The following is a 14,027-nucleotide window of genomic DNA, read 5'->3' as shown; positions in this document are numbered from 1 at the left end:
CTTGTTTCTGTGCTGTACAGTGTGATATATCACTTTTCAGTTTTCCTGTTGTAATAATTGAACGGGCGACATGTATGTGATTTAGTTTACAAAGTTGTGCTTTGCTTTTCTGTTCTTTCGATGGTAACTAGTTTCTGTGCCGTAAAGTGCGATATAACACTTTTCGGTATTCCTGTATTCCTAATTGAGCGAGTGACACACATGTGATTCAGTTTACAAAGTAGTGCTTTTCATTTAGGTTCTTTCCTTGGAAACTTGTTCCTGTTAGGAACAAGTTAGAGTTAGGGTTAGAGTTAGGGTTAGGGTTAGGGTTAGTGTTAGGTTTAGGGTTAGGGCTGGGTAAGGGATAGGATAGCGTTAGGGTTAGGGTTAGGGTTAGGGTTAGGGTTAGGGTTAGCGTTAGGGTTATGGTTAGGGTTAGGGTTAGGGTTAGGGTTAGGGTTAGGGTTAGGGGTTAGGGTTAGGGTTAGGGCCTTAGGGTTAGGGTTAGGGTTAGGGTTATATCACTTTTCAGTTTTCCTGTTATAATAATTGAACAGGCGACACATATGTGAATTAGTTTACAAAGTTGTGCTTTGTGTTTCTGTTCTTTCAATGGAAACTTGTTTCTGTGCCGTACAGTGCGAGATAACACTTTTCAGTTTTTCTGTATTCCTAATTGAGCGAGCGACACACAGGTGATTCTGTTTAAAAGTAGTGCTTTGCTTTTCTGTTCTTTCGTTGGAAACTTGTTCTTGTGCTGTACAGTGAGATATATTACTTTTCAGTTTTCCTGTATTCCTAATGGAACGAGCGACACACATGTGATTTAGTTTACAAATAGGTGATTTTCTTTTTTGTTCTTTCATTTGAAACTTGTTCCTGTGCTGTACAATGTGATATATCACTTTTCAGTTTTCCTGTTACAATAATTGAACAGGCGACACGTATGTGAATTAGTTTACAAAGTTGTGCTTTGCGTTTCTGTTCTTTCGATGGAAACATGTTCCTGTGCTGTACAGTGTGTTATATCAATTTTCAGTTTTCCTCTTATAATAATTGAACAGGCGACACGTATGTGAATTAGTTTACAAAGTTCTGCTTTGCGTTTCTGTTCTTTTGATGAAAACATGTTCCTGTGCTGTACAGTGTGTTATATCACTTTTCAGTTTTCCTCTTATAATAATTAAACAGGCGACACGTGTGTCATTTAGTTTACAAAGTTGTGCTTTCCGTTTCTGTTCTTTCTTTGGAAACTTGTTTCTGTGCCATACAGTGTGAGATAACACTTTCCGGTTTCCCTGTATTCCTAATTGAGTGAGCGACACACTTGTGATTTAGTTTACAAAGTAGTGCTTTGGGTTTCTGTTCTTCTTGGAAACTTGTTTCTGTGCTGTACAGTGTGATATATCACTTTTCAGTTTTCCTGTTGTAATAATTGAACGGGCGACATGTATGTGATTTAGTTTACAAAGTTGTGCTTTGCTTTTCTGTTCTTTCGATGGTAACTAGTTTCTGTGCCGTAAAGTGCGATATAACGCTTTTCGGTATTCCTGTATTCCTAATTGAGCGAGTGACACACATGTGATTCAGTTTACAAAGTAGTGCTTTTCATTTATGTTCTTTCCTTGGAAACTTGTTCCTGTTAGGAACAAGTTAGAGTTAGGGTTAGAGTTAGGGTTAGGGTTAGGGTTAGGGTTAGGGTTAGGGTTAGGGCTGGGTAAGGGATAGGCTTAGCGTTAGGGTTAGGGTTAGGGTTAGGGTTAGGGTTAGGGTTAGGGTTAGGGGTTAGGGTTAGGGTTAGGGTTAGGGTTAGGGTTAGGGTTAGGGCCTTTGGGTTAGGGTTAGTGTTAGGGTTATATCACTTTTCAGTTTTCCTGTTATAATAATTGAACAGGCGACACATATGTGAATTAGTTTACAAAGTTGTGCTTTGCGTTTCTGTTCTTTCAATGGAAACTTGTTTCTGGGCCGTACAGTGCGAGATAACACTTTTCAGTTTTCCTGTATTCCTAATTGAGCGAGCAACACACAGGTGATTCTGTTTAAAAGTAGTGCTTTGCTTTTCTGTTCTTCGTTGGAAACTTGTTCTTGTGCTGTACAGTGAGATATATTACTGTTCAGTTTTCCTGTATTCCTAATGGAGCGAGCGACACACATGTGATTTAGTTTACAAATTACTGATTTTCTTTTTTGTTCTTTCATTTGAAACTTGTTTCTGTGCTGTACAATGTGATATATCACTTTTCAGTTTTCCTGTTATAATAATTGAACAGGCGACACGTATGTGAATTAGTTTACAAAGTTGTGCTTTGCGTTTCTGTTCTTTCGATGGAAACATGTTCCTGTGCTGTACAGTGTGTTATATCACTTTTCAGTTTTCCTCTTATAATAATTGAACAGGCGACACCTATTTCATTTAGTTTACAAAGTTGTGCTTTGCGTTTCTGTTCTTTCTTTGGAAACTTGTTTCTGTGCCATACAGTGTGAGATAACACTTTTCGGTTTCCCTGTATTCCTAATCGAGCGAGCGACACACATGTGATTTAGTTTACAAAGTAGTGCTTTTGGTTTCTGTTCTTCTTGGAAACTTGTTTCTGTGCTGTACAGTGTGATATATCACTTTTCAGTTTTCCTGTTGTCATAATTGAACGGGCGACACGTATGTGATTTAGTTTACAAAGTTGTGCTTTGCTTTTCTGTTCTTTCGATGGAAACTAGTTTCTGTGCCGTACAGTGCGATATAACACTTTTCGTTTTCCTGTATTCCTAATTGAGCGAGTGACACACATGTGATTCAGTTTACAAAGTAATGCTTTTCATTTACGTTCTTTCGTTGGAAACTTGTTCCTGTTAGGAAAAAGTTAGGGTTATGATTATGGATAGGGTTAGGGTTAGGGTTAGGGTTAGGGTTAGGGTTAGGGTTAGGGCTGGGTAAGGGATAGGGTTAGCATTAGGGTTAGGGTTAGGGTTAGGGTTAGGGTTAGGGGTTAGGGTTAGGGTTAGGCTTAGGGCCTTAGGGTTAGGGTTAGGGTTAGGGTTATATCACTTTTCAGTTTTCCTGTTTTAATAATTGAACAGGCGACACATATGTGAATTAGTTTACAATGTTGTGCTTTGCGTTTCTGTTCTTTCAATGGAAACTTGTTTCTGTGCCGTACAGTGCGAGATAACACTTTTCAGTTTTCCTGTATTCCTAATTGAGTGAGCGACACACAGGTGATTCTGTTTAAAAGTAGTGCTTTGCTTTTCTGTTCTTTCGTTGGAAACTTGTTCCTGTGCTGTACAATGTGATATATCACTTTTCAGTTTTCCTGTTATAATAATTGAACAGGCAACACGTATGTGAATTAGTTTACAAAGTTGTGCTTTGCGTTTCTGTTCTTTCGATGGAAACATGTTCCTGTGCTGTACAGTGTGTTATATCACTTTTCAGTTTTCCTCTTATAATAATTGAACAGGCGACACGTATGTGATTTAGTTTACAAAGTTGTGCTTTGCGTTTCTGTTCTTTCTTTGGAAACTTGTTTCTGTGCCATACAGTGTGAGATAACACTTTTCGGTTTCCCTGTATTCCTAATTGAGCGAGCGACACACATGTGATTTAGTTTACAAAGTAGTGTTTTGTTTTTCTGTTCTTCTTGGAAACTTGTTTCTGTGCTGTACAGTGTGATATATCACTTTTCAGATTTCCTGTTGTAATTATTGAACAGGCGACACGTATGTGATTTAGTTTACAAAGTTGTGCTGTGCTTTTCTGTTCTTTCGATGGAAACTAGTTTCTGTGCATTACAGTGCGAGATAACACTTTTCGGTTTCCCTGTATTCCTAATTGAGCGAGCGACACACAGGTGATTCTGTATAAAAGTAGTGCTTTGCTTTTCTGTTCTATCGTTGGAAACTTGTTCTTGTGTTGTATAGTGAGATATATTACTGTTCAGTTTTCCTGTATTCCTAATGGAGCGAGCGACACACATGTGATTTAGTTTACAAATTAGTGATTTTCTTTTTTGTTATTTCCTTTGAAACTTGTTCCTGTGCTGTACAATGTGATATATCACTTTTCAGTTTTCCTGTTATAATAATTGAACAGGCGACACGTATGTGAATTAGTTTACAAAGTTGTGCTTTGCGTTTCTGTTCTTTCGATGGAAACATGTTCCTGTGCTGTACAGTGTGTTATATCACTTTTCAGTTTTCCTCTTATAATAATTGAACAGGCGACACGTATGTCATTTAGTTTACAAAGTTGTATTTTGCGTTTCTGTTCTTTCTTTGGAAACTTGTTTCTGTGCCATACAGTGTGAGATAACACTTTCCGGTTTCCCTGTATTCCTAATTGAGTGAGCGACACACTTGTGATTTAGTTTACAAAGTAGTGCTTTGGGTTTCTGTTCTTCCTGGAAACTTGTTTCTGTGCTGTACAGTGTGATATATCACTTTTCAGTTTTCATGTTGTAATAATTGAACGGGCGACACGTATGTGATTTAGTTTACAAAGTTGTGCTTTGCTTTTCTGTTCTTTCGATGGAAACATGTTCCTGTGCTGTACAGTGTGTTATATCACTTTTCAGTTTTCCTCTTATAATACTTGAACACGCGACATGTATGTGAATTAGTTTACAAAGTTGTGCTTTGCTTTTCTGTTCTTTCGATGGAAACTAGTTTCTGTGCCGTACAGTGCCAGATAACACTTTTCGGCATTCCTGCATTCCTAATTGAGCGAGTGACACACATGTGATTCAGTTTACAAAGTAGTGATTTTCATTTACGTTCTTTCCTTGGAAACTTGTTCCTGTTAGGAAAAAGTTAGAGTTAGGGTTAGGGTTAGGGTTAGGGTTAGGGTTAGGGTTAGGATTAGGGCTGGGTAAGCGATAGGGTTAGCGTTAGGGTTAGGGTTAGGGTTAGGGTTAGGGTTAGGGTTAGGGGTTAGGGTTAGGGTTAGGGCCTTTGGGTTAGGGTTAGGGTTAGGGTTATATCACTTTTCAATTTTCCTGTTATAATAATTGAACAGGCGACACATATGTGAATTAGTTTACAAAGTTGTGCTTTGCCTTTCTGTTCTTTCAATGGAAAATTGTTTCTGTGCCGTACAGTTTGAGATAACACTTTTCAGTTTTCCTGTATTCCTAATTGAGCGAGCAACACACAGGTGATTCTGTTTAAAAGTAGTGCTTTGCTTTTCTGTTCTATCGTTGGAAACTTGTTCTTGTGCTGTACAGTGAGATATATTACTGTTCAGTTTTCCTGTATTCCTAATGGAGCGAGCGACACACATGTGATTTAGTTTACAAATTAGTGATTTTCTTTTTTGTTCTTTCATTTGAAACTTGTTCCTGTGCTGTACAATGTGATATATGACTTTTCAGTTTTCCTGTTATAATAATTGAACAGGCGACACGTATGTGAATTAGTTTACCAAGTTGTGCTTTGCGTTTCTGTTCTTTCTTTGGAAACTTGTTTCTGTGCCATACAGTGTGAGATAACACTTTCCGGTTTCCCTGTATTCCTAATTGAGCGAGCGACACCCATGTGATTTAGTTTACAAAGTAGTGTTTTGGGTTTCTGATCTTCTTGGAAAATTGTTTCTGTGCTGTACAGTGTGATATATCACTTTTCAGTTTTCCTGTTGTAATAATTGAATGGGCGACACGTATGTGATTTAGTTTACAAAGTTGTGCTTTGCTTTTCTGTTCCTTCGATGGAAACTAGTTTCTGTGCATTACAGTGCGAGATAACACTTTTCGGTTTTCCTGTATTCCTAATTGACCGAGTGACACACATGTGATTCAGTTTACAAAGTAGTGCTTTTCATTTACATTCTTTCGTTGGAAACTTGTTCCTGTTAGGAACAAGTTAGGGTTAGGGTTAGGGTTAGGGTTAGAGTTAGGGTTAGGTTAGGGCTGGGTAAGTGATAGGGTTAGCGTTAGGGTTAGGGTTAGGGTTAGGGGTTAGGGTTAGGGTTAGGGTTAGGGGTTAGGGTTAGGGTTATGTTTAGGGCCTTAGGGTTAGGGTTAGTGTTAGGGTTATATCACTTTTCAGTTTTCCTGTTATAATAATTGAACAGGCGACACGTATGTGAATTAGTTTACAAAGTTGTGCTTTGCGTTTCTGTTCTTTCGATGGAAACATGTTCCTGTGCTGTACAGTGTGTTATATCACTTTTCAGTTTTCCTCTTATAATAATTGAACAGGCGACACGTATTTCATTTAGTTTACAAAGTTGTGCTTTGCGTTTCTGTTCTTTCTTTGGAAACTTGTTTCTGTGCCATACAGTGTGAGATAACACTTTTCGGTTTCCCTGTATTCCTAATTGAGCGAGCGACACACGTGATTTAGTTTACAAAGTAGTGCTTTTGGTTTCTGTTCTTCTTGGAAACTTGTTTCTGTGCTGTACAGTGTTATATATCACTTTTCAGTTTTCCTGTTGTCATAATTGAACGGGCGACACGTATGTGATTTAGTTTACAAAGTTGTGCTTTGTTTTTCTGTTCTTTCGAAGGAAACATGTTCCTGTGCTGTACAGTGTGTTATATCACTTTTCAGTTTTCCTCTTATAATAATTGAACAGGCGACACGTATGTGATTTAGTTTACAAAGTTGTGCTTTGCTTTTCTGTTCTTTCGATGGAAACATGTTCCTGTTCTGTACAATGTGATATATCACTTTTCAGTTTTCCTGTTACAATAATTGAACAGGCGACACGTATGTGCATTAGTTTACAAAGTTGTGCTTTGCGTTTCTGTTCTTTCGATGGAAACATGTTCCTGTGCTGTACAGTGTGTTATATCACTTTTCAGTTTTCCTGTTATAATAATTGAACAGGCGACACGTATGTGAATTAGTTTATAAAGTTGTGCTTTGCGTTTCTGTTCTTTCGATGGAAACATGTTCCTGTGCTGTACAGTGTGTTATATCACTTTTCAGTTTTCCTCTTATAATAATTGAACAGGCGACACCTATTTCATTTAGTTTACAAAGTTGTGCTTTGCGTTTCTGTTCTTTCTTTGGAAACTTGTTTCTGTGCCATACAGTGTGAGATAACACTTTTCGGTTTCCCTGTATTCCTAATCGAGCGAGCGACACACATGTGATTTAGTTTACAAAGTAGTGCTTTTGGTTTCTGTTCTTCTTGGAAACTTGTTTCTGTGCTGTACAGTGTGATATATCACTTTTCAGTTTTCCTGTTGTCATAATTGAACGGGCGACACGTATGTGATTTAGTTTACAAAGTTGTGCTTTGCTTTTCTGTTCTTTCGATGGAAACTAGTTTCTGTGCCATACAGTGCGATATAACACTTTTCGTTTTCCTGTATTCCTAATTGAGCGAGTGACACACATGTGATTCAGTTTACAAAGTAATGCTTTTCATTTACGTTCTTTCGTTGGAAACTTGTTCCTGTTAGGAAAAAGTTAGGGTTATGATTATGGATAGGGTTAGGGTTAGGGTTAGGGTTAGGGTTAGGGTTAGGGCTGGGTAAGGGATAGGGTTAGCATTAGGGTTAGGGTTAGTGTTAGGGTTAGGGTTAGGGGTTAGGGTTAGGGTTAGGCTTAGGGCCTTAGGGTTAGGGTTAGGGTTAGGGTTATATCACTTTTCAGTTTTCCTGTTATAATAATTGAACAGGCGACACATATGTGAATTAGTTTACAAAGTTGTGCTTTGTGTTTCTGTTCTTTCAATGGAAACTTGTTTCTGTGCCGTACAGTGCGAGATAACACTTTTCAGTTTTCCTGTATTCCTAATTGAGTGAGCGACACACAGGTGATTCTGTTTAAAAGTAGTGCTTTGCTTTTCTGTTCTTTCGTTGGAAACTTGTTCCTGTGCTGTACAATGTGATATATCACTTTTCAGTTTTCCTGTTATAATAATTGAACAGGCAACACGTATGTGAATTAGTTTACAAAATTGTGCTTTGCGTTTCTGTTCTTTCGATGGAAACATGTTCCTGTGCTGTACAGTGTGTTATATCACTTTTCAGTTTTCCTCTTATAATAATTGAACAGGCGACACGTATGTCATTTAGTTTACAAAGTTGTGCTTTGCGTTTCTGTTCTTTCTTTGGAAACTTGTTTCTGTGCCATACAGTGTGAGATAACACTTTTCGGTTTCCCTGTATTCCTAATTGAGCGAGCGACACACATGTGATTTAGTTTACAAAGTAGTGTTTTGTTTTTCTGTTCTTCTTGGAAACTTGTTTCTGTGCTGTACAGTGTGATATAACACTTTTCAGATTTCCTGTTGTAATTATTGAACAGGCGACACGTATGTGATTTAGTTTACAAAGTTGTGCTTTGCTTTTCTGTTCTTTCGATGGAAACTAGTTTCTGTGCATTACAGTGCGAGATAACACTTTTCGGTTTCCCTGTATTCCTAATTGAGCGAGCGACACACAGGTGATTCTGTATAAAAGTAGTGCTTTGCTTTTCTGTTCTATCGTTGGAAACTTGTTCTTGTGCTGTATAGTGAGATATATTACTGTTCAGTTGACTTGTATTCCTAATGGAGCGAGCGACACACATGTGATTTAGTTTACAAATTAGTGATTTTCTTTTTTGTTATTTCCTTTGAAACTTGTTCCTGTGCTGTACAATGTGATATATCACTTTTCAGTTTTCCTGTTATAATAATTGAACAGGCGACACGTATGTGAATTAGTTTACAAAGTTGTGCTTTGCGTTTCTGTTCTTTCGATGGAAACATGTTCCTGTGCTGTACAGTGTGTTATATCACTTTTCAGTTTTCCTCTTATAATAATTGAACAGGCGACACGTATGTCATTTAGTTTACAAAGTTGTGCTTTGCGTTTCTGTTCTTTGGAAACTTGTTTCTGTGCCATACAGTGTGAGATAACACTTTCCGTTTTCCCTGTATTCCTAATTGAGTGAGCGACACACTTGTGATTTAGTTTACAAAGTAGTGCTTTGGGTTTCTGTTCTTCTTGGAAACTTGTTTCTGTGCTGTACAGTGTGATATATCACTTTTCAGTTTTCCTGTTGTAATAATTGAACGGGCGACACGTATGCGATTTAGTTTACAAAGTTGTGCTTTGCATTTCTGTTCTTTCGATGAAAACATATTCCTGTGCTGTACAGTGTGTTATATCACTTTTCAGTTTTCCTCTCATAATAATTGAACAGGCGACACGTATGTGAATTAGTTTACCAAGTTGTGCTTTGCTTTTCTGTTCTTTCGATGGAAACTAGTTTCTGTGCCGTACAGTGCGAGATAACACTTTTCGGTTTTCCTGTATTCCTAATTGAGCGAGTGACACACATGTGATTCAGTTTACAAAGTAGTGCTTTTCATTTACATTCTTTCGTTGGCAACTTGTCCCTGTTAGGAAACTTGTTCCTGTTAGGAACAAGTTAGGGTTAGGGTTAGGGTTAGGGTTAGGGTTAGGGTTAGGGTTAGGGTTAGGGTTAGGGTTACAGGTTAGGGTTAGGTTTAGGGTTAGGGTTAGGGGTTAGGGTTAGGGTTAGGGCCTTAGGGCTAGGGTTAGGGTTAGGGTTATATCACTTTTCAGTTTTCCTGTTATAATAATTGAACAGGCGACACATATGTGAATTAATTTACAAAGTTGTGCTTTGCGTTTCTGTTCTTTCAATGGAAACTTGTTTCTGTGCCGTACAGTGCGAGATAACACTTTTCAGTTTTTCTGTATTCCTAATTGAGCGAGCGACACACAGGTGATTCTGTTTAAAAGTAGTGCTTTGCTTTTCTGTTCTTTCGTTGGAAACTTGTTCTTGTGCTGTACAGTGAGATATATTACTGTTCAGTTTTCCTGTATTCTTAATGAAGCGAGCGACCCACATGTGATTTAGTTTACAAATAGGTGATTTTCTTTTTTGTTCTTTCATTTGAAACTTGTTCTTGTGCTGTACAATGTGATATATCACTTTTCAGTTTTCCTGTTACAATAATTGAACAGGCGACACGTATGTGAATTAGTTTACAAAGTTGTGCTTTGCGTTTCTGTTCTTTTGATGAAAACATGTTCCTGTGCTGTACAGTGTGTTATATCACTTTTCATTTTTCCTCTTATAATAATTAAACAGGCGACACGTGTGTCATTTAGTTTACAAAGCTGTGCTTTCCGTTTCTGTTCTTTCTTTGGAAACTTGTTTCTGTGCCATACAGTGTGAGATAACACTTTCCGGTTTCCCTGTATTCCTAATTGAGTGAGCGACACACTTGTGATTTAGTTTACAAAGTAGTGCTTTGGGTTTCTGTTCTTCTTGGAAACTTGTTTCTGTGCTGTACAGTGTGATATATCACTTTTCAGTTTTCCTGTTGTAATAATTGAACGGGCGACACGTCTGTGATTTAGTTTACAAAGTTGTGCTTCTTTTCTGGTCTTTCGATGAAAACATATTCCTGTGCTGTACAGTGTGTTATATCACTTTTCAGTTTTCCTCTTATAATAATTGAACAGGCGACACGTATGTGAATTAGTTTACAAAGTTGTGCTTTGCTTTTCTGTTCTTTCGATGGAAACTAGTTTCTGTGCCGTACAGTGCGAGATAACACTTTTCGGTTTTCCTGTATTCCTAATTGAGCGAGTGACACACATGTGATTCAGTTTACAAAGTAGTGCTTTTCATTTACATTCTTTCGTTGGAAACTTGTCCCTGTTAGGAAACTTGTTCCTGTTAGGAACAAGTTAGGGTTAGGGTTAGGGTTAGGGTTAGGGTTAGGGTGAGCGTTAGGGTTAGGGTTAGGGTTAGGGTTATATCACTTTTCAGTTTTCCTGTTATAATAATTGAACAGGCGACACATATGTGAATTAGTTTACAAAGTTGTGCTTTGCGTTTCTGTTCTTTCAATGGAAACTTGTTTCTGTGCCGTACAGTGCGAGATAACACTTTTCAGTTTTCCTGTATTCCTAATTGAGCGAGCAACACACAGGTGATTCTGTTTAAAAGTAGTGCTTTTCTTTTCTGTTCTTTCGTTGGAAACTTGTTCTTGTGCTGTACAGTGAGATATATTACTGTTCAGTTTTCCTGTATTCCTAATGGAGCGAGCGACACACATGTGATTTAGTTTACAAATTAGTGATTTTCTTTTTTGTTCTTTCATTTGAAACTTGTTCCTGTGCTGTACAATGTGATATATCACTTTTCACTTTTCCTGTTATAATAATTGAACAGGCGACACGTATGTGAATTAGTTTACAAAGTTGTGCTTTGCGTTTCTGTTCTTTCGATGGAAACATGTTCCCGTGCTGTACAGTGTGTTATATCACTTTTCAGTTTTCCTCTTATACTCATTGAACAGGCGACACGTATGTCATTTAGTTTACAAACTTTTGCTTTGCGTTTCTCTTCTTTCTTTGGAACTTTTTTCTGTGCCATACAGTGTGAGATAACACTTTCCGGTTTCCCTGTATTCCTAATTGAGTGAGCGACACACTTGTGATTTAGTTTACAAAGTAGTGCTTTGGGTTTCTGTTCTTCTTGGAAACTTGTTTCTGTGCTGTACAATGTGATATATCACTTTTCAGTATTCCTGTTGTAATAATTGAACGGGCAACACGTATGCGATTTAGTTTACAAAGTTGTGCTTTGCTTTTCTGTTCTTTCGATGAAAACATATTCCTGTGCTGTACAGTGTGTTATATCACTTTTCAGTTTTCCTCTTATAATAATTGAACAGGCGACACGTATGTGAATTAGTTTACAAAGTTGTGTTTGCTTTTCTGTTCTTTCGATGGAAACTAGTTTCTGTGCTGTACAGTGCGAGATAACACTTTTCGGTTTTCCTGTATTCCTAATTGAGCGAGTGACACACATGTGATTCAGTTTACAAAGTAGTGCTTTTCATTTACATTCTTTCGTTGGAAACTTGTCCCTGTTAGGAAACTTGTTCCTGTTAGGAACAAGTTAGAGTTAGGGTTAGGGTTAGGGTTAGGGTTAGGGTTAGCGTTAGGGTTAGGGTTAGGGTTAGGGTTAGGGTTAGCGTTAGGGTTAGGGTTAGGGTTAGGGTTAGGGTTAGGGTTAGGGTTACGGGTTAGGGTTAGGGTTAGGGGTTAGGGTTAGGGTTAGGGCCTTAGGGTTAGGGTTAGGGTTAGGGTTATATCACTTTTCAGTTTTCCTGTTATAATAATTGAACAGGCGACACATATGTGAATTAGTTTACAAAGTTGTGCTTTGCGTTTCTGTTCTTTCAATGGAAAATTGTTTCTGTGCCGTACAGTGCGAGATAACACTTTTCAGTTTTTCTGTATTCCTAATTGAGCGAGCGACACACAGGTGATTCTGTTTAAAAGTAGTGCTTTGCTTTTCTGTTCTTTCGTTGGAAACTTGTTCTTGTGCTGTACAGTGAGATATATTACTTTTCAGTTTTCCTGTATTCCTAATGAAGCGAGCGACAGACATGTGATTTAGTTTACAAATAGGTGATTTTCTTTTTTGTTCTTTCATTTGAAACTTGTTCTTGTGCTGTACAATGTGATATATCACTTTTCAGTTTTCCTGTTACAATAATTGAACAGGCGACACGTATGTGATTTAGTTTACAAAGTTGTGCTTTGCTTTTCTGTTCTTTCGATGGAAACATGTTCCTGTGCTGTACAATGTGATATATCACTTTTCAGTTTTCCTGTTACAATAATTGAATAGGCGACACGTATGTGAATTAGTTTACAAAGTTGTGCTTTGCGTTTCTGTTCTTTCGATGGAAACATGTTCCTGTGCTGTACAGTGTGTTATATCACTTTTCAGTTTTCCTGTTATAATAATTGAACAGGCGACACGTATGTGAATTAGTTTATAAAGTTGTGCTTTGCGTTTCTGTTCTTTCGATGGAAACATGTTCCTGTGCTGTACAGTGTGTTATATCACTTTTCAGTTTTCCTCTTATAATAATTGAACAGGCGACACGTATTTCATTTAGTTTACAAAGTTGTGCTTTGCGTTTCTGTTCTTTCTTTGGAAACTTGTTTCTGTGCCATACAGTGTGAGATAACACTTTTCGGTTTCCCTGTATTCCTAATTGAGCGAGCGACACACATGTGATTTAGTTTACAAAGTAGTGCTTTTGGTTTCTGTTCTTCTTGGAAACTTGTTTCTGTGCTGTACAGTGTGATATATCACTTTTCAGTTTTCCTGTTGTCATAATTGAACGGGCGACACGTATGTGATTTAGTTTACAAAGTTGTGCTTTGCTTTTCTGTTCTTTCGATGGAAACTAGTTTCTGTGCCATACAGTGCGATATAACACTTTTCGGTTTTCCTGTATTCCTAATTGAGCGAGTGACACACATGTGATTCAGTTTACAAAGTAATGCTTTTCATTTACGTTCTTTCGTTGGAAACTTGTTCCTGTTAGGAACAAGTTAGGGTTAGGGTTAGGGTTAGGGTTAGGCATAGGGTTAGGGTTAGGGTTAGGGCTGGGTAAGGGATAGGGTTAGCATTAGGGTTAGGGTTAGGGTTAGGGTTAGGGTTAGGGGTTAGGGTTAGGGTTAGGCTTAGGGCCTTAGGGTTAGGGTTAGGGTTAGGGTTATATCACTTTTCAGTTTTCCTGTTATAATAATTGAACAGGCGACACATATGTGAATTAGATTACAAAGTTGTGCTTTGCGTTTCTGTTCTTTCAATGGAAACTTGTTTCTGTGCCGTACAGTGCGAGATAACACTTTTCAGTTTTCCTGTATTCCTAATTGAGTGAGCGACACACTTGTGATTTAGTTTACAAAGTAGTGCTTTGGGTTTCTGTTCTTCTTGGAAACTTGTTTCTGTGCTGTACAGTGTGATATATCACTTTTCAGTTTTCCTGTTGTAATAATTGAACGGGCGACACGTATGCGATTTAGTTTACAAAGTTGTGCTTTGCTTTTCTGTTCTTTCGATGAAAACATATTCCTGTGCTGTACAGTGTGTTATATCACTTTTCGGTTTTCCTCTTATAATAATTGAACAGGCGACACGTATGTGAATTAGTTTACAAAGTTGTGCTTTGCTTTTCTGTTCTTTCGATGGAAACTAGTTTCTGTGCCATACAGTGTGAGATAACACTTTCCGGTTTTCCTGTATTCCTAATTGAGCGAGTG

This window comes from Meriones unguiculatus, chromosome 20 (assembly GCF_030254825.1).
Source record: "Meriones unguiculatus strain TT.TT164.6M chromosome 20, Bangor_MerUng_6.1, whole genome shotgun sequence".
Taxonomy (NCBI): domain Eukaryota; kingdom Metazoa; phylum Chordata; class Mammalia; order Rodentia; family Muridae; genus Meriones; species Meriones unguiculatus.
This window is presented reverse-complemented; position numbering follows the sequence as displayed.